Source organism: Mauremys mutica, chromosome 3 (assembly GCF_020497125.1).
Source record: "Mauremys mutica isolate MM-2020 ecotype Southern chromosome 3, ASM2049712v1, whole genome shotgun sequence".
In the NCBI taxonomy this organism is placed as follows: domain Eukaryota; kingdom Metazoa; phylum Chordata; order Testudines; family Geoemydidae; genus Mauremys; species Mauremys mutica.
In genome coordinates this window covers 186,461,694-186,486,664 of record NC_059074.1, presented here as the reverse complement: position 1 = coordinate 186,486,664, position 24,971 = coordinate 186,461,694, and the positions used below count along the sequence as shown (strand labels likewise).

The 24,971-nt window shown below is 41.8% G+C and overlaps 1 protein-coding gene across 4 annotated transcripts in view; it reads left to right on the top strand.

The window, feature by feature from the left end:
• Nucleotides 1–24,971, top strand: part of EFEMP1 (EGF containing fibulin extracellular matrix protein 1) — a 93,297-nt gene that overhangs the window by 41,488 nt on the left and 26,838 nt on the right. The window lies entirely within an intron of this gene.

Below are 24,971 nucleotides of genomic sequence, written 5' to 3'. Positions count from 1 at the left end.
TACCTGGCCACTGCATCTGAGTTCAGATTGCTGTCCAGAGCGGTCAGTGGTGCACTGTGGGATACCGCCCGGAGGCCAATACCGTCGATTTGCGGCCACACTAACCCTAATCCGATATGGTAATACCGATATTAGCGCTACTCCTCTTGTTAGGGAGGAGTACAGAAACCGGTTTAAAGAGCCCTTTATATCGATATAAAGGGCCTCTTAGTGTGGACAGGTGTGGCATTAAATCGGTTTAACACTCCTAAAACCGGTTTAAACGCGTAGTGTAGACCAGGCCTAACACAGGACTACATGGGAGACACACTATGGATTCAGATAACTAGGGATTTTGGATAACTGGAATTATACTGTAGTATACAGCTGGAGAAGATTTATCGCTGAAAAGTGATGCTTCCCAGTGTGGTTTTTTAAACGTCATTATTTACAGCAGCAGTTCTCAACCAGGGGTACATATACCCCTGGGGATACACAAAGGTTTTCCAGGGGGTACATCAACTCATCTAGATATTTGCCCAGTTTTACAACAGGCTACATAAAAAGCATTAGCGAAGTCAGTACAAACTAACATTTCATACAGACAATGAAATAACTTGTTTATACTGCTTTATATATTACTATACACTGAAATGTAAGTACAATATTTATATTCCAATTGATCTGATTTATAATTATATGGTAAAAATGAGAAAGTAAGCAATTTTTCAGTAATAGTATGTTGTGGCGCTTTTGTATTTTTATGCCTGATTGTGTAAGCAAGTAGTTTTTAAATAAGGTGAAACTTGGGGGTAGGCAAGACAAATGAGCTTCCTGAAAAGGGTACAGTAGTCTAGAAAGGTTGAGCGCCATTGGGTCACAGCATGTGCAGTTTTCCATACAAACCAAATTGTTCTGTACACTGATAAACTACAGTTTATTTTAGTTTAAAATACCATTCTGAGCTAGTTGCCAAAAGGCAACTTCTGGAGTAACTGTTTCCTATGGGATTCTTTATGCTTTTTTCCCCCAAATAATACACAGATTTTCATTTAAAAGTATACTATGCAGGCTTTCCTTTGTGGGGAGATTGTGCAGTGGTAGTGTTTTGAAAAGCCTAGCAAAAATGTAATGTGATTCTCCAACATCCTAGTTAAAAAACACAAAAAAATTCACACTTTTACTTCCCAATATTGCAGGTTGTAACAGTAGTATTTTGTCCAGTCAAGCCTAGTAAAAGAAGATGCTTATGAGGTTTCCACGGAGAGAAATAAACAAAAACGAAATGAATAGGGAACTTGGAATTTAAAATTATGTCATTAAGAAAAAATACATAGTTCAGATAATTCTGGAAACTATTAGAAGATATTCATAATAAATAACTAGTTGGTTCTTTCATGCAAGGGTGACAACTTTACATCAAACACTGGCTAGCTTTTCCATTAACTTAACTAAACAAAACATCATGCCTCAAGGAAGTGATCATCTTTTTCATAACTGTGTGATTTACTTAGAGAATGAGAACTAGAAGCTTAATTTTCAGATGTGAAATTGGGTTTGTATGCTATTACTTCATGTTAAAAAATACTTTGAAACACTGGTGAAAACAATGGTAAGCTGAATTTATGGAAATGTTTCATATCAGGTTTGAAAATGACATGCCAGATGTAGGGGAAAACTCTTTCATCTGCAATAATGGAATTTTTTTATCCACCCTTGTTGTTTTTGAATATAGTCCAATTGTATTGGTCATCATGGGTGGGTAATCCTTACTTGTCCTTTTTAGTTCGTGCCTGCCTAAGCTGTTAGTTCTCTACTATAAGATCATAAGGCGGTAACAGCAGGAAATACTCCACTAAATGTAAAAATAAGCTATTACAGTGTAAATCAGTCAGATTATTATTTTGACAGCTAGTATTAACATACCAGTCAGTGAGACTTTCTGCAGCTTACTGATATATTGCATTCAACTATTAGATTATAACGTAAAAGTAAATATATCTCAATTTACAATCCTACTAGAACCAGGAAAGCCAAAAATACAGCCCTTAAAGTAAATGTAGACAATTTTACAATGTGGAATGTTTGTCTTGTTGAATAATGATGAAGATAATAGTTAATTTTACATTCTTGCACTAGGGGAAATTCTACTCTTCCCTCTGAGAGGCTTTTTCCTTTTTAATGTAACGACCATGTGCTTATTTTAAGAACAGGACCTTCAGTTTTTCCATTATCTTAATGAAAAGAACCTCAAATTGAAAACACTCATATGAAAAGCCTTTATGGAACAACTTTTATGCCCCTATATTGGATTAATATATTGGTTGCATACATACATATGGTCAACTGCTTAAATGTTCTATTATTTCAGCAATATTTTGCAGGTAGGATTCTTTGTATGTGGTTAAGAATTTTGACCGGCTCTAAAGTACTCAATCACATGCTTGATGTTAAGCACATGCTTAAATACTTTGCTGAATTATGGACATCTGTTGCTAGAGATCTGCTGAAGTATAAAACACCATGCTAAAAAGTAAAATGCTATTACATAGCAAAAGAAGCTTCTAACTATGGTATTACTACTATGGACAGCTGTCTACAATTCACAGTAAGACAGTTAGATCCCATCCCAGTTATACTTTGAAGAGCTACCATGGGACACAGCTATAACATGTTGGTTGCATGGTTGCATGGTTACAATATCATTCCACTCTTACTGTATTTCCAAGGTTTTAGCACAATCTGTGCTTCAGCACACTTACATTTTAAGAATACAGTTAAATCACTGTTTGGTCTGGTCTGCACTGTAAAACCAAATTATGTTTTAACCTGTGTTTGGCACTACTTTGTTGTAACTGGGGTCCACAATACGTTAGCTGGTAGTGGATCAACCTAGGGTTAAATAATCACAGTCTGACTGTGTTTGGGACTGTGTTTTATTTAACACATTAGCGAACACCTATTTTCCCAATTTAGATACGTGGAGACTGATCTACGTGGAGTAGATCCCAGGACTGATTAATTCCAGGATTTGTCTCAACTTCAATTTAAAGGTGTGTTGTTAGAAGGTGTTTAGCTAACAAGTTCTAACTACTACAAGCATAGTGCAGCCAGTGCTAAACTTGTAGAATTGAAGCCCAGGAACAAGTAGCTTTGAATTCAACATGATCAGCTTTGCATTTGTCTACTGCAGTGTTTCCCAAACTTGGGATGCCACTTGTATAGGGAAAGCCCCGGCCAGCCAGGCCTGTTTGTTTACCTGCCGTGTCCGCAGGTCCGGCCGATCGTGGCTCCCACTGGCTTCCGGCTCCCTCTGGCCGCGGTTCGCTGCTCCAGGCCAATGGGAGCTGCTGGAAGCCTGGAGCAGCGAACCGCGGCAAGTGGGAGCCGCAATCGGCCGGACCTGCGGACGCAGCAGGTAAACAAACAGGCCCGGCCCTCCAGGGACTTTCCCTACACAAGCGGTGACCCAAGTTTGGGAAAGACTGCTCTACTGGAGAGTTTTAGAGCATATTAGCTAAAACCTGCTAAACAACACAAGTTAAAATCTCAATCTAGACAAATCCCCAAGTAAGTAAGAAAAGGAATATTGTTTCAAACTTACATTTTTCAAAAGATGTTGGGTAGGTTAGAAAATATAAACTTCAATGGAGTTATAGAGGCAGAATATGCACTGAGGCACCAATTCAAGAAAACGTTCCTATTTAGGACATCCCTGAACTTCTGTCCATGGATTTAAGCACATGCTTAAGTATTTCCTTAATCAGGGCTTAGGTAAGGAGTGAAGCATGTAGCACATGTTCAGTTCTATAGGGCTTGCATTAGTCTTGTACCAGGTCATATAAAATAGTATCTGAATCAAAAGCACTTTACCTTATCTACTCTTCTAACGAAGAAAGATGGTACCCCGGTGCAGGCAGAGGGGAGCAGAAAGGAAGTCATGCATTGGTTGACAGCTTCATTCACTGCTTTCCTTTCGGCTGCCTACCACTCCCAAACAAACATGTGGTAGATGTTTCAGTGCTGAAAACTATGGCTCACTCCTTTATTTAGTTAATCTCTGTGTTAAATCAATTCAATTTGGACATACCAAAGACAATACATAATTGTGACAAAGTACTCTAAACCAAACTTAACTGTTACAGCTCACTCCTTTGTTTAACAAATGGACACTTTTGCTATGTCTTCCTCTTCATAAATTCATTGTAGTGGGTAGTTTTCTGTACTATATGCTCACTTTATTGGAGACTGTATATAGGAATCTCATCTGGTGATTATGGTTCACCTCTACTGTGCTTGTCATCCTGAAGGGGTTACTTTTACCCTGCTAGGAATGCCTGAAGCACTGAAAAAAAAATAATGAGGGTCCTCCTTAGCTGTGCCCAGAAAAATTTGAGAGTGCATATATTTATGCATGCAAAAAAATTGCATCTCTGCATGAAAATCAGGTGAAAACCTGTGTTTCCATTTGCTCACAATTACTTGAGGTATGCACAAATACAGGTTTTTGCTCACAAAAATGCAGGTATCTTGCCCTTGCAAACAGATGTTTTTGCAAACTGTCTGCTCTTAAATATCTGAAAACTTCAGTTGCTAGGGCTGTCAGTCTGACATACACATAACATAAACGGCAAAAAAAAGCATGAGAATTTGTTAGCTTATGCTGAATACACTAAAGCAGCACTGAAATATTAATAGGCTCCATCATTCCAGAACTGATAGTCAACTAAAACTATTAACCCTTTAGGTATCTATTTATCTGATGTTATATAACAGTTTTTCCATTGGTGCTTGCCTTGGAGAATTCAGGCTCTCATCACCAATGAGTTAAAAGTTATCTGGGCACCATGCCCAGATGAATAACATCTCAAATGTTGAAGGAAGTAGCAAGGGAAATAGAAAAGCTTTTGACAGAATTTTTTGATAGCTTGCTAAGGCTGGGGAGGGAACCAGAGAGTTTGCAAGGTTACTAATGTTGTTCTTGTGTGTAAGAAAGGATCAAGGGAGGATCCTGGAAGCTAATATCAGTGAGCTCGGCTTCAGTTGTAAGAACAATATGAGACATTTAAGTAAGGGCTAGAATACTTAATTTGGTAAAATACAGTGAGCATAAGTTAATGGAAAGGTTATGGCTATTGTATTTCCTTACGTTCTTTGAATACTCTTTCCTAAACTGGTAGGCAATGCAAATATAATTTGCCAATATTTCAAAGTGATACTATATAAAAGGTTGTCTTCCAAAGCCAGTAAACATTCAGAAAGGCTAGAAGGGATCACTGTGATAATGTAATCTGACCTCCTGCATAATGCAGGCCATAGACCTTCCCTGAATTAATTCCCATTTGAACTAGAGCATCTCTTTTAGAAAAATATCCAGTCTCAATTTAAAAAATACCAGTGATTGAGAATCCACCACAACCTTTGGTAAGTTGCACCATATTTTGAATCTGAATTTGTCTAGCATCAACTTCCAAACACTGGATATTATTTTACCTTTGTCTTCTAGATTGATGAGCCCTCTGATTATATTTCTGTTTCCCATATAGGTTCTTATAAACTGTGCTCAAGTCACCCCTTAACCTTCTTTGTTAAACTGAATCGATTGAGCTCCTTGAATTTATCACTATAAGTAGGCTTGGCGAGATTTGGGTTTTTTATTCGGTAAATGCCATTAAATGTCAATTTCAACATGCACATATAAACCAACAAAAATATTTTCATTGTTAATAATTGAAGGTTACAGATAGGCAAAGGAAGAAAAATTCAGAACTTCTTAGAGTTTGATTGATGGATATTTATTTTGTATATTTTGACATGTGATACTGACTGCCCTTCCCTCCTTCCGCAAAAAAAAAAAAGTTCACAGTTGTGCAAAATTGTAAATCAATAAAATAAAAAAAACCTGCCTAAAAATAAACATTGATATTATCTATCAAAATTATTTTAAAAAATATCTAATTCTGCCAAGCCTGACTAAAAGGCATGTTTTCCAATGCTTTAATCATTCTCTTGGCCCTTCTCAGAAGCCTCTCCAATTTACCATCATCCTTCTTGAATTGTGGACACCAGAACTGGACACAGTATTCCACTAGCAGTCATACTAATTCCAAAAACAGAGGTGATATAACCTCCCTCCTCCTACTCAATATTCCCCTGTTCATACATCCAAGGATTGCATTAGGCCTTTTGGCCACATCATCACACTGGGAGCTCACATTCAGCTAATTACCCACCATGACATTTTTTCAGAGTCACTGCTCCCCAGGATATAGTCCCCTATCCTGCAAATAAGGCCTACATTCTGTGTTCCTAGATGTATAACTTTACATTTGGCTATATTAAAATGCATTTTGTTTGCTTACCCACAGCTATGCAAGAGATCCAGATTGCTCTGGATCAGGGACATGTCTCCTTCATTATTTACCACCCCCACTCATCTGTGTCATCTGTAAACCTTATTAGTAATGGACTGTCCTAAATATAGGATATAGCTGGATTGATAGTGGATATTGTTCTCTAGCCATGGCCTCATACTTGATAGTGATTAAAAGAGAAAAAGGAGCTTTGATTGGTTAGATAAAGGTGCAGAGTAGCTATGAACTGAATTTACAGAAGTGTAAAGTACTGGTGAAAGACACACTGAAATATTGTGTGCAGTTCTAATTCCAAGTTATAGGAAGAAAACTGCAGGGATTAAAAAGTTGCATAAATGAGCAAGCAGCATGAGTCAGGGGCTTGGGAGGAATGAGTCACAGCATGGAAAGAATAGAGCCAGGCTTGTAATTCAGAAAGAGAGAGACTAAGAGAGGATTTTGTGGATTATAGATAAGAGACTTACAGGATAGATATAGTAGGGATTTTGAAAAACTAACTAACTATCTCTACAGCAAGGATCTGTGGATTAGATTTTGGGGAAACTATAGCTAAGATTATAGCTAAAAGCAGGTCAGGCAAAATGTCTGTACACAACTAGCAGTTGAAATATGGAGCAGGCTGCCAAAGTCAGCAATGGAAGGACATAATTGTGTAAATCACTTCAAGAGGGAGCGTGGGTACATTTTTGGAAAGTGAGGGAATCAGTGGGTATAGCTATTAGCAAAGCTTGTGGAATTAAAACTATGAAATGCAAGTTGATTTATATTTCGCAAGAATGCAAGGGGCAAGCTCTGCTGCCCTTAATGGTTCTCACATTATTTTTGCAGCATCCTGCAAACTTCAAACAGTAGCAATGCAAATCAATTAGCACTTTCTGAATCTATAGATATTTATGTATATGAAAGCCTTCTACAATAGATTTTTAAATGTCTTGGAGATTATTGCAAAAGGCAGTATTTATATTATGATGAGTGATTGGGGTCTGGTGGCAATACCATAGTATACCATCATAAACATTTCTGAAAGAGATGTTGAAATGCATTTTTACTCAGAGCCCATTACCCTAAATTTTAATGTAGTTAACTTCAGTTATTTTTCCCCCACCATCACTTTGACCCATAACATCTAACTAAGGACTTTATATACCATTAATCTTTTATAGCATCTGGGTACATTCTACTTGAATAGAGAAAGCCATGCCACCTGATCCCACTCTGGGAATGGTGGGGTTTGATTGAGTGCAAGTCTGTGTTAAAAATGTTATGTGATCATGTAATTCAAGACTATTATAATGCACATGCACAAGTGGGCTGAATTAAAGTTGAACACATTGCATTTCCTAACTTCTGAGTGTTTGACTTTGCAACCTTAACATTCTTTTAAGGTAGTTTTTTGTGGTGTAATAACTACAAACAGTACATGGTAACCAAACTACTCAATTCCAATGCAAGTTATAGTAAAATAAAAACTACCAAACACTTATAACTGTACAGCAAGTATAAATAAATCTAGCAACAAAACTTAGCTCTCAATGCAAGCCTCTTCAAGTAATATGACTGTTGTTTAAGGCATTGCAAATAAAGAAAGTGGCTTAACTCAAAATGAATTTTTAAAAAAATTAGTGTATATCTATTGGTAGAGAAAATACAGCTATTCAAAAGAAATTGTGTAGGGTTAGTGTACTTGTTGAGGAGGGGGAACTGGGTTTAAAACAAGATAAAAAATGGAGGCCTGAATGTTGAGCTGTGACATGATAAAAAGCTTACTGGCTCTATTTGGGATAGACTAGATAGCTTGATTAACCACCTTAAGGAACTGTGAGTCTCCTTGGAACACATCCTTGGATAGGAGGGGAAAATACATGAGAAATCCCTATCACAAAAAAAGATGAAAATTTAAATAAAGGCATATATTAGACACTACCATGCGCTTTCATGATGGCTGACGTTAACCACTGTGCTTTAATTAACAGCTCCTAGATGTTTGTGCTTGAGGACTGGAGACAGGGTAATCTCAGTGGAGGGTCCCTTACTATGAAGCTTACTTCCTCTGGCAATCTGTTAGCATTTATTATCCTTCAGAGAATGATGCAGAGCTCAGCTATTCAGCCAAGCCTTTGCTGGATGCGTTTTGGCTATGATATTGTCTTATATGTTCTCACTTTTCTACTATCATTTCTGGTGAGTGAGTGGCTAGTTGCCACAAAGTTAATATCGCTGCCCAAACTTCTGTTTGTTTATGTGAGTGATTTGCAATGATGAGACTGTGATAGATTCCTTAAGTTATAAAATACTAAATACAATGTGTATGCTGCATGTTTCAACTATCAAACATGATACAAGACATTTAACAATTTGGCACAGTCATGCAGCTGTTGATTTATACACACCGTCATCAGCTAGAATGATAGGTGAGATTAGAAAATATAAAGGAATAAAGAAAGGATACTGGCAAAATAAAAGACAGTGTTAACTATGGGTTACTGATATAATCTGAAATGGCTATTGGGGTGTGTGTGTGTGTATCTATATATCTATATATCTATATATATGCGTAACATTGACCGCTTGGAAATAGTGACCATAATATAATAACATTTAATATCCCTGTGGTGGGAAGAACACCTCAACAGCCCAACACTGTGGCATTTAATTTCAGAAAGGGGAACTATGCAAAAATGAGGGGGTTAGTTAAAAAGAAATTAAAATGTACAGTGACTAAAGTGAAATCCCTGCAAGCTGCATGGACACTTTTCAAAGACACCATAATAGAGGGCCAACTTAAATGTATACCCCAAATTAAAAAAAACTGTAAAAGAACTGAAAAAGAGCCACCATGGCTTAACAACCATGTAAAAGAAGCAGTGAGAGATAAAAAGGCATCTTTTAAAAAGTGGAAGTCAAATCCGAGTGAGGAGCATAGAAAGGAGCATAAACACTGCCAAATTAAGTGTAAAAATGTAATAAGAAAAGCCAAAGAGGAGTTTGAAGAACGGCTAGCCAAAAACTCAAAAGGTAATAACAAAATGTTTTTTAAGTACATCAGAAGCAGGAAGCCTGCTAAACAACCAGTGGGGCCCCTGGACGATCGAGATACAAAAGCAGCGCTTAAAGACAATAAAGTCATTGCGGAGAAACTAAATGGATTCTTTGCTTCAGTCTTCACAGCTGAGGATGTTAGGGAGATTCCCAAACCTGAGCCAGCTTTTGTAGGTGACAAATTTGAGGAATTGTCACAGATTGAGGTGTCACTAGAGGAGATTTTGGAATTAATTGAAAAACTTAACAGTAACAAGTCACCGGGACCAGATGGCATTCACCCAAGAGTTCTGAAAGAACTCAAATGTGAAGTTGCTGAACTATTAACTACGGTTTGTAACCTGTCCTTTAAATCGGCTTCTGTACCCAATGACTGGAAGATAGCTAATGTAACACCAATATTTAAAAAGGGCTCTAGAGGTGATCCCGGCAATTACAGACTGGTAAGTTTAACATCAGTACCGGGCAAATTAGTTGAAACAATAGTTAAGAATAAAATTGTCAGACACATAGAAGAACATAAATTGTTGGGCAAAAGTCAATATGGTTTCTGTAAAGGGAAATCGTGTCTTACTAACCTATTCTTTGAACTATTTCTTACTAATAGTTCTTTGAAGGGGTCAACAAACTTGTGGACAAGGGGGATCCAGTGGACATAGTGTACTTAGATTTCCAGAAAGCCTTTGACAAGGTCCCTCACCAAAGCTCTTATGTAAATTAAGTTGTCATGGGATAAGAGGGAAGGTCCTTTCATGGATTGAGAACCGGTTAAAAGACAGGGAACAAAGGGTAGGAATAAATGGCAAATTCTCAGAATGGAGAGGGGTAACTAGTGGTGTCCCCCAACAGTCAATCCTACGACCAATCCTATTCAACTTATTCATAAATGATCTGGGGAAAGGGTAAACAGTGAGGTGGCAAAGTTTCCAGATGATACTAAACTGTTCAAGATAGTTAAGACCAAAGCAGACTGTGAAGAACTTCAAAAAGATCTCACAAAACTAAGTGATTGGGCAACAAAATGGCAAATGAAATTTAATGTGGATAAATGTAAAGTAATGCACATTGGAAAAAAATAACCTCAACTTTACATACAATATGATGGGGGCTAATTTAGCTACAATGAATCAGGAAAAAGATCTTGGAGTCATTGTGGATAGTTCATTGAAGACGTCCACGCAGTGTGCAGTGGCGGTCAAAAAAGCAAACTTTTTAATGATTTTTAGGAATCATTAAAAAGGGGATAGAGAATAAGACAGAGAGTATCTTATTGCCCTTATATAAATCCATGGTACACTCACATCTTGAATACTGTGTACAGATGTGGTCTCCTCATCTCAAAAAAGATATACTGGCATTAGAAAAGGTTCAGAAAAGGGCAACTAAAATGATTAAGGGTTTGGAACGGGTCCCATATGAGGAGAGATTAAAGAGGCTAGGACTTTTCAGCTTGGAAAAGAGGAGACTAAGGGGGGATATGATAAAGGTATATAAAATCATGAGTGACGTGGAGAAAGTAAATAAGGAAAAGTTATTTACTTGTTCCCATAATACAAGAACTAGGGGCCACCAAATGAAATTAATGGGCAGCAGGTTTAAAACAAATAAAAGGAAGTTCTTCTTCACACAGTGCACAGTCAACTTGCGGAACTCTTTGCCTGAGAAGGTTGTGAAGGATAGGATTATGGCAGCGTTTAAAAGAGAGCTGGATAAATTCATGGAGGTTAAGTCCATAAATGGCTATTAGCCAGGATGGGTAAGGAATGGTGTACCTAGCCTTTGTTTGTCAGAGGGTGGAGATGGATGGCAGGAGAGAGATCACTTGATCATTACCTGTTAGGTTCACTCTCTCTGGGGCACCTGGCATTGGCCGCTATCAGTAGACAGGATACTGGGCTAGATGGACCTTTGGTCTGACCCAGTACGGCTGTTCTTGTGACCTTATGTAACATATGGAAAGGGAATAGAAAAATACAGTCACCAGTCACTAAGAAAGTGATAGTGGTCGGGGCACCAGGACACAGGGGGCCAAGGGACCGTGGACCTCCCAGTTTTTAAAGTGAACGGGCCTGGTCAGTCCACTTTTTGCCACGGGACCAGCTCCTTGCCCCTCCTCTTCCCCCCAAGGTCTTACCCCCTGACCAGGCTGGAAGCTGGAGCCCAGGCCAGGTAAGAGCAGCCCTGGGTCTGGGAATCTGGGCAGCTGTGGGGAGCCATGGACCCTCCACCTGTCTAGGGTGGGGGGCCCCGAGAACAGCTCCCCATGTCCTCATCCCCCAGACTCCCCGCCCAGGGAAGGTGGAGGGTCCACAGCACCCCATAGCTGCTCAGGCAGCTCTTACCATGGCCCGGCTGCTGCTCTTTGGCCCCTGAGGCCCCACCCCCTGGCCAGAAGCTGGAGCCAGGTCAGGATAAGAGCCACGCGGAAAGCTGTGAGAAGCCACGGACCCTCCACCTGCCCTGGGCAGGGGACCCGGGGGGTGGGGACATGGGCCTTCTTGTTGCCCTGGTGGGAATAGATTTAGGCATTTCCCAGGAGAAATGTATATAAGATAGCAGCTATTTCTGAAACACTCAAGAAACAAACATTAGTATGACGATTACATTGAGTTTTGGGGCGGGGTGGAAGAGGATGAAGAGGGAATAGAGAGATGTCCAAGAATGAGGTCATAAAATTACATTCTTTTCTTTTCTAAAGAGGTTCTTATACCACGCTCATCATCATAGTATATGAGTACCTTCTGGTAATGCACTAAATAATGTGACTAACATCCATCATGTGTTTGTTCTCTCATCGCCTTCACAAGGAGAGAAGTGTGTATACAGTGGAGTGTTTTGTTTTGGAAAATACAATTTATTTATACACACAAACATACACTCGCATTGATATATGTTTATGTTAGAGAAGGCAAGGTCAAAGAAACATGCCTTGCATTTAGAGCGGAAAGTTTGTGATGATTATTAGTTCCTGTGGGTGTTCATTCCACAGCCATGGGCCAACCCCCTAGAAAAGCCTGTCTTCTGCAAACAGCATTACCTCAGTGGTGACAAATAAGCTGCAGTCATAGGTATCTGCATTAGGTACAGGCCAAAAGGCATGGATTCCCAATAGCCTCATTGCTATTCATATTCTGCTGGGGAGGGTTTGTCCTGAAAGATCAAGTAGAACAAAGAGGTGTGGTCCATGGAATAGCATATGTAAACTGCTATATTTTAGCATGTTAACTCAATTAAAGCTAGCATATATACATCTACCCAAGCTGGAAGTTGCTCCTCCACCTTCAGTGCAGACATATGCAATGAGTGAGCTGGTACTAAATGAGATATGTGGTTCATTTAATGTGAAGAAGCAGAAGTGAAATAAAAATTACTGGAAACATGACTGATTTGTCAGATTTAATGACACTCTCGGATCAGACACTCTTGTTTCTGTGTTTGATTCTGAGCTGGATATTCTATACCATTTATCCTAATATAAGCTTTCAATTTAAACAAAAATAGTGGTCAGAGGAGATAGATGGTACAAAGCAATGTGAGTGAAATAGTCTGGGAACAGAAAACTCATAGCTTATATTAGATATATATAGAATTGAGGTGTATGATCTCTTGCCATCACCAACCAAAGGACAGATGGCAGTAGAAGGATCCCTATACTATATACAGCGGAACAACCCACATCATCAGATTGACAAAAGGCCCTATATTTGAGAGCTATTATCACTTAAATGAATTATTGATAGTTCTGGCAAGTTGTCTTCAGTTAAGAGCTTAGGAAATGCACATATCAAGTTTAATCATAGAGGGTAAAAAACCAATGGAGAAGTCCACACAATGGTGTTTGCAATAGCAATGGACTAAAAAACTGATATTGTAACAGCGTCCTTTGTGATTCCTCCCTCAGAAGTAGGGGAACCTGACCACATCCAGTTATCTACACGGGGTGGTCACAATATAGGCCCATTTATCTATTTGCAAGGGGAGCGCTGCCCTTTATAGTTAGTTGGTTAGTTAGTTCCCATTACACCTCTGGTGTTTAGGGCAGCGATGAAGTTCCTCCACGCCTGTCTGTTTCTGGCAAGTCTTTCAATGGTTCCCCAGTTGTGTTTTTCAGCTCAGCTTCCACAGCCCTTCAACATGTTGTTTTTGGGCAGCCTCATTTTCATTTGCCTTCAAGTGTCCATCTTATTGCTATTCTGGTGATGGAATCAGTTTTAATCTGAAGCACATGCCCAATCCATCTCCAACGCCTTCTGGCAGTGATGGTGCTCATATCTTCTTGGCTGCACTGTGTGAATAGGTCTTGGTTTGAAATTATTCTTGGCCAAAAGATATGGAGGATTTTTCTGAGGCAAGTTGTATGGAATGAAGACAGTTTGGACATGTCATACTTTGTCATTCCCCAGCATTCTACACTATAAAGTAGTGTTGAAAGTACTCAGCTCTGATAAATCTTGAGTTTGGTTTTGGTGTTGTATTTTGATGATATCCAGACTGTATTTTAAGCTCCTGAAGATGTTCCTGGCTTTACTGATTCTGTTCTGGATGTCCTGGCTTGTTCCACTGTCCTTGCTGATGGTGCTGCCCAAGTATGTGAATGTTTCTACATTGGTGAGAACATGATCCTCTATCTGTACTGGTGATGGTGAGGCAATATTAAAGGTCATGATATCTGTCTTACTGTGGCTGATTTTCAGTCCAATTTGCTGGCTGAATGTGTTGAGTCAGGCTGTTTATTCTTGTATATGATGTTGGATATTGTGATAGGAGAGGGAGATCATTTGCAAAGTCCAGGTCTAATGCCTCTTGGCATGTCTTCTGTTGTACGCTGCATTACCCAGTCAATGGGAATGCTGAAGAAGATTGCAGACATGACACACTCCAATGTACTCCTGCTTCTGGTGTCTGTGCCTTGTCTAAAGATCCCCAGAGTCTGTATCGGTGGGGGCTTTCTGCTCCTGGCACGTTCAGCCATGCCAGCTTGGTCTGTGAGGGAGGGGCCAGACAAAACAGACACTCTGGTCCTACAGGTTTGGGGTTAGGCACAGGGCAAGGGGACTGTCTAGTCTATAGTGCTACCAATGATCCAGCCCCAGTGTAATGGGTTTGGGGAAATCGCTCTGACTGGGTCTTTGAGACAGGTTCAGCCTGTCTGTCTTACCTTAAGAGTCCGCTATATCCTAGGCAGGAAACCTTCACCCTGACCCTGAGGAAGAGTTCCCTGTACAGCTTCAGGAGTCACTCCTGCAGACTGCTGTTTGGGGCAATCCTTCTCTCCTCTCCTCCCCCTTCTGCCCCTGCCCCCGCCTGCTTTTTCCCTCCCTTTTAAAGGCCTCCTCCCTATCATGCATACATGACAAGGCCGGAAGAGTGGGGCTAGCCTTGCTGCCAGGACCTCTCTGGCCCCTTACTTGTCCATGTGGGCCTATACACCCCAGCATAGACCTACTTGTTAGAGCTGAAGCTAAGTTTTCCAGCAAAGGTATCCACTACTTACAAGACGAGTCTACTTCACAATCTGATAAAGCAAGCATTCATGACAAACCTAACTCTCCATTAGTGATATAGTGTTAAGGTGGCCCAGTCATTTAAAAACTGAACTCTGAGAAAGCAACAATATCACAAGATGTGATGGAGTAGGTGTAAAAGCCTTTATCAAAAGTGAGTTGTACCAAGTTTCTCATGACAAGCTGATGAGTTCATAAAAAAGAAATAAAATTAACATTTATTTAAACTGTCTTATTGCAGTATGCTTTTGGAGTACCTGTTACTGAAAAGCCTGTGTCCCTCTGGCAAGGCTGTTTGTCCAGGGCATTGCTTGCTCTGGAGCAGTGACACTTCTACTCATTTAGTTGTCATCAGAGGTTAAATGTGCCTCGTTCCAGGAATATTATAAAAAAGATGAAAGTATCTAAGCAGTATAAACAGCTTTCCTCCGTTTTTATGCAAAGACTAGGAGTCCCATACAAAGCACATTGAAGTCAATGCAAAGAGTCATATTGACTTCACTGCACTTTGGATCAAGCCATTAATGGCCTGTCTGCTCTGTGCTAGGCAGCCTGGTCTGGTGCCTGAAAAACCTGCTCTGCATCTGAGCACAAGCTTCTCAGCTGTCAGTCCAGGATAGTGGAATCAGCTACTTCTGTATTAGTATGCTGACTTCAGAACTGATAACATGCAGAAATGAAAAGGACAGCACAAGAGTTAGACCTTTATTTGAGCTGTCAGATTGAGAGGAAGTATATAGCAAATATTTGGACTTTTGAGAAAAGGGCAAACACTGAGAATTAATTCAAACTGTTGATAGTTTATTTTTTATTGAATTTTGTGGTCAAAATTATTTTAATTTGATATGTGAAAGAATCCATCACTTTTTTCCAAAGCACCACCCAGAATCTGCCACAGGTGATGTTCTTAGATCCCCGGTGCCTGTACAAATAGAGAGTTTAGCTGAGGTATGTAAACTAGAGATCATGAGTTTAAAGGAATTTGTTTATTCAGCCTACAGCTTCCAGTTTGTGTAGAATGCCAACATTACAAAGTCTTTTCACTGTTCTGTGTCAGGTTACAATAAGAAACTCTAAGAAACAAGTTGGATGATCAAATGATAAAGCAAATTGTAATTTAGTTTTATACAATCCTTATCAACACACAGAGCATAATTATAACTAAGTACACCAAGATATTATGAAGAAAATAAATCAGAATATCAGAAAAACACAATAGTTACTCTTTTGTATACTTTTATATATCTGCATTCAGTCTGACATAAACTGCATGGAATGGTACATATAATTACATACACAAAAAACTACATTAAAAGAACATTGTTAAGATTACAAAGTCAAGCATTTAAAAGTTAGGAAATGCCAGAATTCAGTTGCCCGTGCAAACTTCATTCAACCCCCTTGTGTGTGAGAGAGTACTACTGCTTTACAGATTGGGAACCGAGGCACACAAAATAAGGTCAAAACCATCCACTAATTCTGGGTGCCCAATTTGAAATGCTCTGATTTTTCAGAGTACTTAACATTTTATAGCATGTATATGTTCAAACCACAGCTTCCATTGGCTTCAGTTGTAGCTGTGAGTGCTCAGAACTTCTGCAAATCTCAAGTCAGGCAATCGGAAAATGAGGAAGATAATTAGTGGCCACCCACTTGTGAAAAGTTTGGTTTAAGTGATTTGAGTAGCATCATGGAAGTTCTCTCTGCCAGAAACAAAGGTAGAATCCATGTCTCTAAGGTAGAGGTTCTCAAACTTCATTGCACTGGGACCCCTTTTTGACAACAAAAATTACTACACAAACCCAGGAGAGAGGACTGAGACCTGAGGCCGTCCAGGCCCTGCCACTCCAGGTGGGGGCAGGCCAAAGCTGAAGCCTGAGCTCCACCACAGTGGGTGGGGGTGCCAAAGCCAAAGGCTTCAGCCTTTGGTGGGGGTCTGTAGAATCATAAAATATCAAGAGTTGGAAGGGACCTCAGGAGGTCATCTAGTCCAACCCCCTGCTCAAAGCAAGACCAATCCCCAAACAGATTTTTGCCCCAATCCCTAAATGGCCCCCTTAAGGATTGAACTCACAATCCTGGATTTAACAGGCCAATGCTCAAACCACTGAGCTATCCCTCCCTCCTGACCCCTATCACCCAGGGCTGAAGCCAAAACCCGAGGCCCACCATGGGGGCTTTGGCTTCAGCCCCAGGTCCCAGCAAGTCTAATGCCAGCCCTGGCAACCCCATTAAAATGGGGTTGTGACCCACTTTGGGGTCCTGACCCACAGTTCAAGAACCACTGCTCTAGGGCAGCATTCAGCTGCCTTAATCATGAGGCCCTCCTTTCTCTTCCTGCAATTCCCTGCCTCATTCTCTACACATTTTCCATCCCTGTTCCTCCTGATGTATGCTAGGGTAACCAGACAGCAAGTGTGAAAATTCAGGACAGGGCTGGGAGGTAATAGGAGCCTATATAAGAAAAGACCAAAAAATCGGGACTGTCCTCATAAAATTGGGACATCTGGTCACCCTAATCTATGCACACCCCATCCCTGGCCCCACCAAGTCAAAGAACCTCCTCCTCAGTCTCCTCCTAGAACTAGCCAAGATGGCCATCCATCACTTCAAGAGGAGGAAGCTGGACACAGGGTACTCAGTGACTGTGGGGCCTATTTCCTGTACCTTGTCTGCTCACATCTCCAGGCAGAGTTCCTCTGGGCAGCATCCACTGACTCCTTTAGAGAAGCAATGGGAGCTGTCCAGGGTTCCCTGCTTGGGGTTCTCCTCTAGATCCCTCATTTTTTAAATCTCACCTCACTCCTGCTCCTGCTTTTTTCATTTGTTGTCTCAAGGACTCACTTGTAGTCTGTGCTTTGTGGTCCCTCCTCCTTATCTGAAGGGCAAGCCTTTAGTTATGGGCAGGCCAAGTCCCACCTGCCCCAGTGGTACAAATAGTACACACTTTCCAACTTCTGCAACAAATGAGGCAGGGATTCTACAGACAACAGCCTTCTTTGGACACTAACCTGATCATCCCCAGAGCAGAACCATCCTGTGTACTAAATGTGGCCAGGGTTCTGTGAAAAAATAGAATAATAGAATCATAGAACTGGAAGGGACCTTGAGAGGTCATCTAGTCCAGTCCCCTGCACTCATGGCAGGACTAGGTATTATCTAGACCATCCCTGACAAATGTTTGTCTAACCTGCTCTTTAAAATCTTCTATGATGGAGATTCCACAACCTCCCTTGACAATTTATTCCAGTGCCCTGACAGTTAGGAAGTTTTTCCTAAAGTCCAACCTAAACCACCCTTACTTCAATTGAAGCCCATTGCTTCTTGTCCTATCCTCAGAGGTTAATGAGAATAATTTCCCCCTCCTGTTTGTAACAACCTTTTATGTACTTGAAAACTGCTATCATGTCCCCCCTCAGCCTTCTCTTCTCCAGACTGAACAAACCCAATTTTTTCAATCTTCCCTCATTAGTCATGTTTTCTAGACCTTTAATCATTTTTGTTGCTCTTCTCTTGCCTTTCTCCAATTTTTCCTGAAATGTGGCACCCAGAACTGGACACAATACTCCAGCTGAGGCCGAATCAGTATACCAAATTCACAGCCATGAAAAATGCGTTACAGACCGTGAAATCTGGTCTTCCTCTGTGAAATCTGGTCTCTTGTGTGCTTTTACCCTATTCTATACAGATTTCATGGGGGAGACTGGTGCTTCTCAAATTGGGGTTCCTGACCCAAAAGAGAGTTGCAGGGGGGTCACAATATTATTTTAGGGGGGTTGCAGTATTGCCACCCTTAGTTCTGTGCTGCCTTCAGAGCTGGGCAGCCGGAGAGCGGTGGCTGTTGGCTGGGCACCCAGTTCTGAAGGCAGTGCCCCGACAGCAATACCATGCCATGCCACCCTTTACTTCTGCACTGCTTCCTTCAGAGCTGGGCGGCCAGACAGAGCTGGCAGCTGCTGACGGAGGGCCCAGCTCTATAGGCAGTAGCGCAGAAGTCGGGTGGCAATACCATACCATGCCATCCTGACTTCTGCGCTGCTGCTGCTGGTGGCTCTGCCTTCAGAGCTGGACTTGCAGCCAGAAGCTACTGCTCTCGAGCTACCTGACTCTGAAGGCAGCGCCACTGCCAGCAGCAATGCAGAAGTAAGAGTAGCTGTACCACAACCCGCCTTACAATAACTTTGTAACCGTCCCACAACTCCTTTTTGGGTTAGGACCCCTACAATTGCAACACCGTAAAATTTCAGATTTAAATAGCTGATATCATGAAATTTATTATTTTTAAAATCAGATGACTGTGAAATTGACCAAAATAGACCTTGAATTTGGTAGGGCCCTAATTATCAGGGCAGAGTAGAGTGGATGAATTACTTCTCCTGTCTGGCTCGCAACACTCTTGCTAATACATACCAGAATGATGTTTGCTTTTTTTTGCAACAGTGTTACACTGTTGACTCATTTAGCTTGTGATCCATTATGATCCCTTTCTGCAGTACTCTTTCCTAGGCAGTCATTTCATAGAATCATAGAATCATAGAATCTCAGGGTTGGAAGGGACCTCAGGAGCTCATCTAGTCCAACCCCCTGCTCAAAGCAGGACCAAACCCAACTAAATCATCCCAGCCAGGGCTTTGTCAAGCCTGACCTTAAAAACCTCTAAGGAAGGAGATTCCACTACCTCCCTAGGTAATCCATTCCAGTGCTTCACCACCCTACTAGTGAAAAAGTTTTTCCTAATGTCCAACCTAAACCTCCCCCTCTGCAACTTGAGACCATTACTCCTTGTTCTGTCATCTTCTACCACTGAGAACAGTCTAGATCCATCCTCTTTGGAACCCCCTTTCAAGTAGTTGAAAGCAGTTATCAAATCCCCCCTCATTCTTCTCTTCTGCAGACTAAACAATCCCAGTTCCCTCAGCCTCTCCTCATAAGTCATGTGCTCCAGCCTCCTAATCATTTTTGTTGCCCTCCGCTGGACTCTCTCCAATTTATCCACATCCTTCTTGTAGTGTGGGGCCCAAAACTGGACACAGTACTCCAAATGAGGCCTCACCAGTGCTGAGTAGAGGGGAATGATCACATCCCTCGATCTGCTGGAAATGCCCCTACTTATACAACCCAAAATGCCATTAGCCTTCTTGGCAGCAAGGGCACACTGTTGACTCATATTCAGCTTTTCGTCCACCATAACCCCTAGGTCCTTTTCTGCAGAACTGCTGCCCAGCCATTCGGTCCCTAGTCTGTAACAGTGCATGGGATTCTTCCGTCCTAAGTGCAGGACTCTGCACTTGTCCTTGTTGAACCTCATCAGATTTCTTTTGGCCCAATCCTCTAATTTGTCTAGGTCCCTCTGTATCCTATCCCTACCCTCCAGCGTATCAACCACTCCTCCCAGTTTAGTGTCATCTGCAAACTTGCTAAGGGTGCAGTCCACACCATCCTCCAGATCGTTAATGAAGATATTGAATAAAACCGGCCCCAGCACCGACCCTTGGGGCACTCCACTTGATACCGGCTGCCAACTAGACATGGAACCATTGATCACTACCCGTTGAGCCCGACCATCTAGCCAGTTTTCTATCCACCTTACCGTCCATTCATCCAGCCCATACTTCTTTAACTTGCTGGCAAGAATACTGTGGGAGACTGTATCAAAAGCTTTGCTAAAGTCCAGAAATAGCACATCCACTGCTTTCCCCTCATCCACAGAGCCGGTTATCTCATCATAGAAGGCAATTAGGTTAGTCAGGCATGACTTGCCCTTGGTGAATCCATGCTGACTGTTCCTGATCACTTTCCCCTCCTTTAAGTGGTTCAGGATTGATTCCTTGAGGACCTGTTCCATGATTTTTCCAGGGACTGAGGTGAGACTGACTGCCCTGTAGTTCCCTGGATCTTCCTTCTTCCCTTTTTTAAAGATGGGCACTACATTAGCTTTTTTCCAGTCATCCGGGACCTCCCCCGATCGCCATGATTTTTCAAAGATAATGGCCAATGGCTCTGCAATCTCATCGGCCAACTCCTTTAGCACCCTCGGATGCAGCGCATCCAGCCCCATGGACTTGTGCTCGTCCAGCTTTCCTAAATAGTCCCGAACTACTTCTTTCCCCACAGAGAGCTGGTCACCTCCTCCCCATACCGTGCTGCAGAGTGCATCTGTCTGGGAGCTGACCTTGTCTGTGAAGACAGAGGCAAAAAAAGCATTGAGTACACTAGCTTTCTCCACATCCTCCGTCACTAGGTTCCCTCCCTCATCCCTCATTCAGCAAGGGGCCCACACTTTCCTTGACTTTCTTCCTGTTGCTAACATACCTAAAGAAACCCTTCTTGTTACTCCTAACATCTCCGGCTAGCTGCAACTCCATGTGTGATTTGGCCTTCCTAATTTCACACCTGCATGCCTGAGCAATACTTTTATACTCCTCCCTGGTTATTTGTCCAATCTTCCACTTCTTGTAAGCTGTTTTTTTGTGTTTAAGATGAGCAAGGATTTCACTGTTAAGCCAAGCTGGTCGCCTGCCATATTTACTTTTCTTCCTACACATCGGGATGGTTTGTTCCTGCAACCTCAATAAGGCTTCTTTAAAATACAGCCAGCTTTCCTCGACTCCTTTCTCCGTCATGTTATTCTCCCAGGGGACCTTGCCCATCAGTTCCCTGAGGGAGTCAAAGTCTGCTTTTCTGAAGTCCAGGGTCTCTGTTCTACTGCTTTCCTTTTTTCCTTGTGTCAGGATCCTGAACTCGACCATCTCATGGTCACTGCCTCCCAGGTTCCCATCCACTATTGCTTCCTCTACTATTTCTTCCCTGTTTGTGAGCAGCAGGTCAAGAAGAGCTTTTCCCCTAGTTGGTTCCTCCAGCACTTGCACCAGGAAATTGTCCCCTACACTATCCAGAAACTTCCTGGATTGTCTGTGCACCGCTGTATTGCTCTCCCAGCAGATATCAGGGTGATTAAAGTCACCCATGAGAACCAGGGCCTGTGATCTAGCAACTTCTGTTAGTTGCTGGAAGAAAGCCTCGTCCACCTCATCCCCCTGGTCTGGTGGTCTGTAGCAGACTCCCACCACGACATTACCCTTGTTGTTCATACTTCTAAATTTAATCCAGAGACTCTCAGGTTTTTCTGCAGTTTCATACCGGAGCTCTGAGCAGTCATACTGCTCTCTTACATACAACGCAACTCCCCCACCTTTTCTGCCCTGCCTGTCCTTCCTGAACAGTTTATAGCCATCCATGACAGTACCCCAATCATGTGAGTTATCCCACCAAGTCTCTGTTATTCCAATTACATCATAATTCCCTGACTGTGCCAGGACTTCTAGTTCTCCCTGCTTGTTCCCCAGGCTTCTTGCATTTGTGTATAGGCACTTAAGATAACTCGCTGATTGTCCCGCTTTCTTGGTCTGAGACAGGAGTCCTCCCCTCTTGCAGTCTCCTGCTTGTGCTTCCTCCCGGTATCCCACTTCCCCACTTACCTTGGGGCTTTGGTCTCCTTCCCCCGGTGAAACTAGTTTAAAGCCCTCCTCACTAGGTTAGCCAGCCTGCTTGCAAAGATGCTCTTCCCTCTCTTCGTGAGGTGGAGCCCGTCTCTGCCTAGCAATCCTTCTTCTTGGAAGACCATCCCATTGTCAAAGAATCCAAACCCTTCTCTCCGACACCATCTGCATAGCCATTCGTTGATTTCCACGATTCGACGGTCTCTACCCTGGCCTTTTCCTGCCACAGGGAGGATAGACGAGAACACCACTTGCGCCTCAAACTCAAAATTTCCCATTTTGTATGTGTGCAACTGATTGTTCCTTCCTAAGTGGAGTACTTTGCATTTGTCCTTTTTGAATTTCATCCTATTTCAGACCATTTCTCCAGCTTGTCCAGATCATTTTGAATTTTAATCCTAACCTCCAAAACACTTGCCACCTTCCCAACTTGGTATCATCCACAAACTTTATAAGTGTACTCGTGATGCCATTATCTAAACCATTGATGAGTATATGATCATATAATTGAAGACTGTCATAATGTGTATGCAGAAGGAGGGCAGATTCAGGTGTACGAGCAACCTTAATTCTGTCATTTCCTACTTTAAGTGCTTTAACTTTGCAAACTTAATAATGTTCTCTTAATGTCATTTTGTGTGTGTAATTTCCTAACTTTAAAAAAAGAAATTAATCATGTGGCCTTATAATGATATCCACATGGTTCATCAGCAGGGTTGGAATCTTTAGATGTGCTGCACAGACCTCTGCCACTTGAGCTAACAAATAACTGATAGTAGTAGTTTGTTTAATCCTGTACAGGGACCAGCACTACAGAAGGCTGAGACATTTTGCTAATGGACTTGAGATGGGGGACACTCACCTCTCATGAGCACCTTCTCTCAGTTGGGTGTGAACCCTACACTCTCCCTCTTTCTGGTCCCGACACCCCGTGTCGGCTGTTAACCTCATCAGGTGGGTCTTCAGTGGCCCGGCCCTCCAGCCAGTTCACACACTGTCAATATGTGAACAAACAAGCAAGTCCCTTCCAGAGTAACAAAAGTACAACAGGGCCTATCACTATGCCCTTGTTGGTACCTGCAGCACTGTCTCTGGGCTCAGTTCTTAGCCCCTTCTGAGCTTTAAGTCTGTCCCTGCCTTAGTATGGAGCAATGCCCCCAGGGCTTTCTGCTTGAAGACTCTTCGCCTTTAGGGTTCTGTGATGTCCCCAGCTCTCTAGCCAGGTCACTCCTTCACTTCCATTGCCTTCTGGGGATAACAAAGTTTAACAAATGGTTAGTCTACCTCCAGGTATTCAGCCCCATCCTAGAGCCCTTTAAACTCCAGCCCTGCACTTGGGCTTCTAAATGAAACTTGTCCCCTTCTCAGGACAAAAAGAGATCACCAGAACTTTTTTTAACATCCACAGAACAACATATTTTTTGCTAGTCTCATTCTTGGAAACAGTTGAAGCATTGTAGCTGAATATTCAACCTACAAAAGATACCCAGCAGTGACAATTTCAGCCCAAATAGTTAATATTTGGAAAGTTGTAAGCAATTGAAAACAGGTCTTATAATGGGGAGTGTCTGGCAACATTAATAATAGGTGGCGCTACCAGCCCCATCTAGAATAAATTCCTATGGAGAAAAAAACAGTATTGGAAATATGTTAAGATACAATCGGTCAGATTTAAGTATTGTTAGAAATTTTTGGTTTGTGACCCAAAGGAATCAGACAGTTATGACGCTCTGTACCTCAGGGGAACACCCAGCACCCCCATGTTCATTCTTGTAAAATGATTGTGTGGTATCCAATGCAAAGTTTGTCATGTTGGGTATCTTCAGAAGGCGCCTGATGCACTGAGCATTGTTATTATTGTAATGTTATAGGTTATAATTTCATGTATGTAGTTATGAGGCTGAAAATGTATCCTCATGTCTTAAAATAAGCCCAGGCAAAAACTCTCCAAGAGCGGAGAGGCAGTTCACACCTCATCAGGGCAGGTATAGGACAAACCCAGCCCAGCCTCACAGGAACAAAGGACACTGGCCTAGGCAGCAACAAAAGGATCTGTTGGACTTTTAAGCGAGTCACCCTCCATTCCTTTCGCCAGTTTGGGACTGCGATGAGGTAGTGCTTACCTGACTGGGGGGAGGGGCAAAGCCAAGAGGGAAGAAAGAATATTATAAAAGGGAGAGACTTTGCCATGCTCTTCCTCTCTCTTCCACCTACATCTACATACACCACACCAAGCTACTGAAGCGCTGATCAAAGGGGAGAGCCTGGCTGAAGAGCAACCAGCCAGCCTGTGGTGAGAAGCATCTAAGTTTGTAAGGGCATTGAAAGTGTTAAGATCAGCTTAGAATGTGTTTTGCTTTCATTTCATTTGACCAAATCTGACTTGTTATGCTTTGACTTATAATCACTTAACATTTATCTTTGTAGTTAATAAATCTGTTTGTTTATTGTACCTGAAGCAGTGCGTTTGGTTTGAAGCATGTCAGAGACTTCCCTTAGGATAACAAGTCTGGTACATATCAATTTCTTTGTTAAATTGACAAACTTATATAAGCTTGCAGCATCCAGCGGGCATA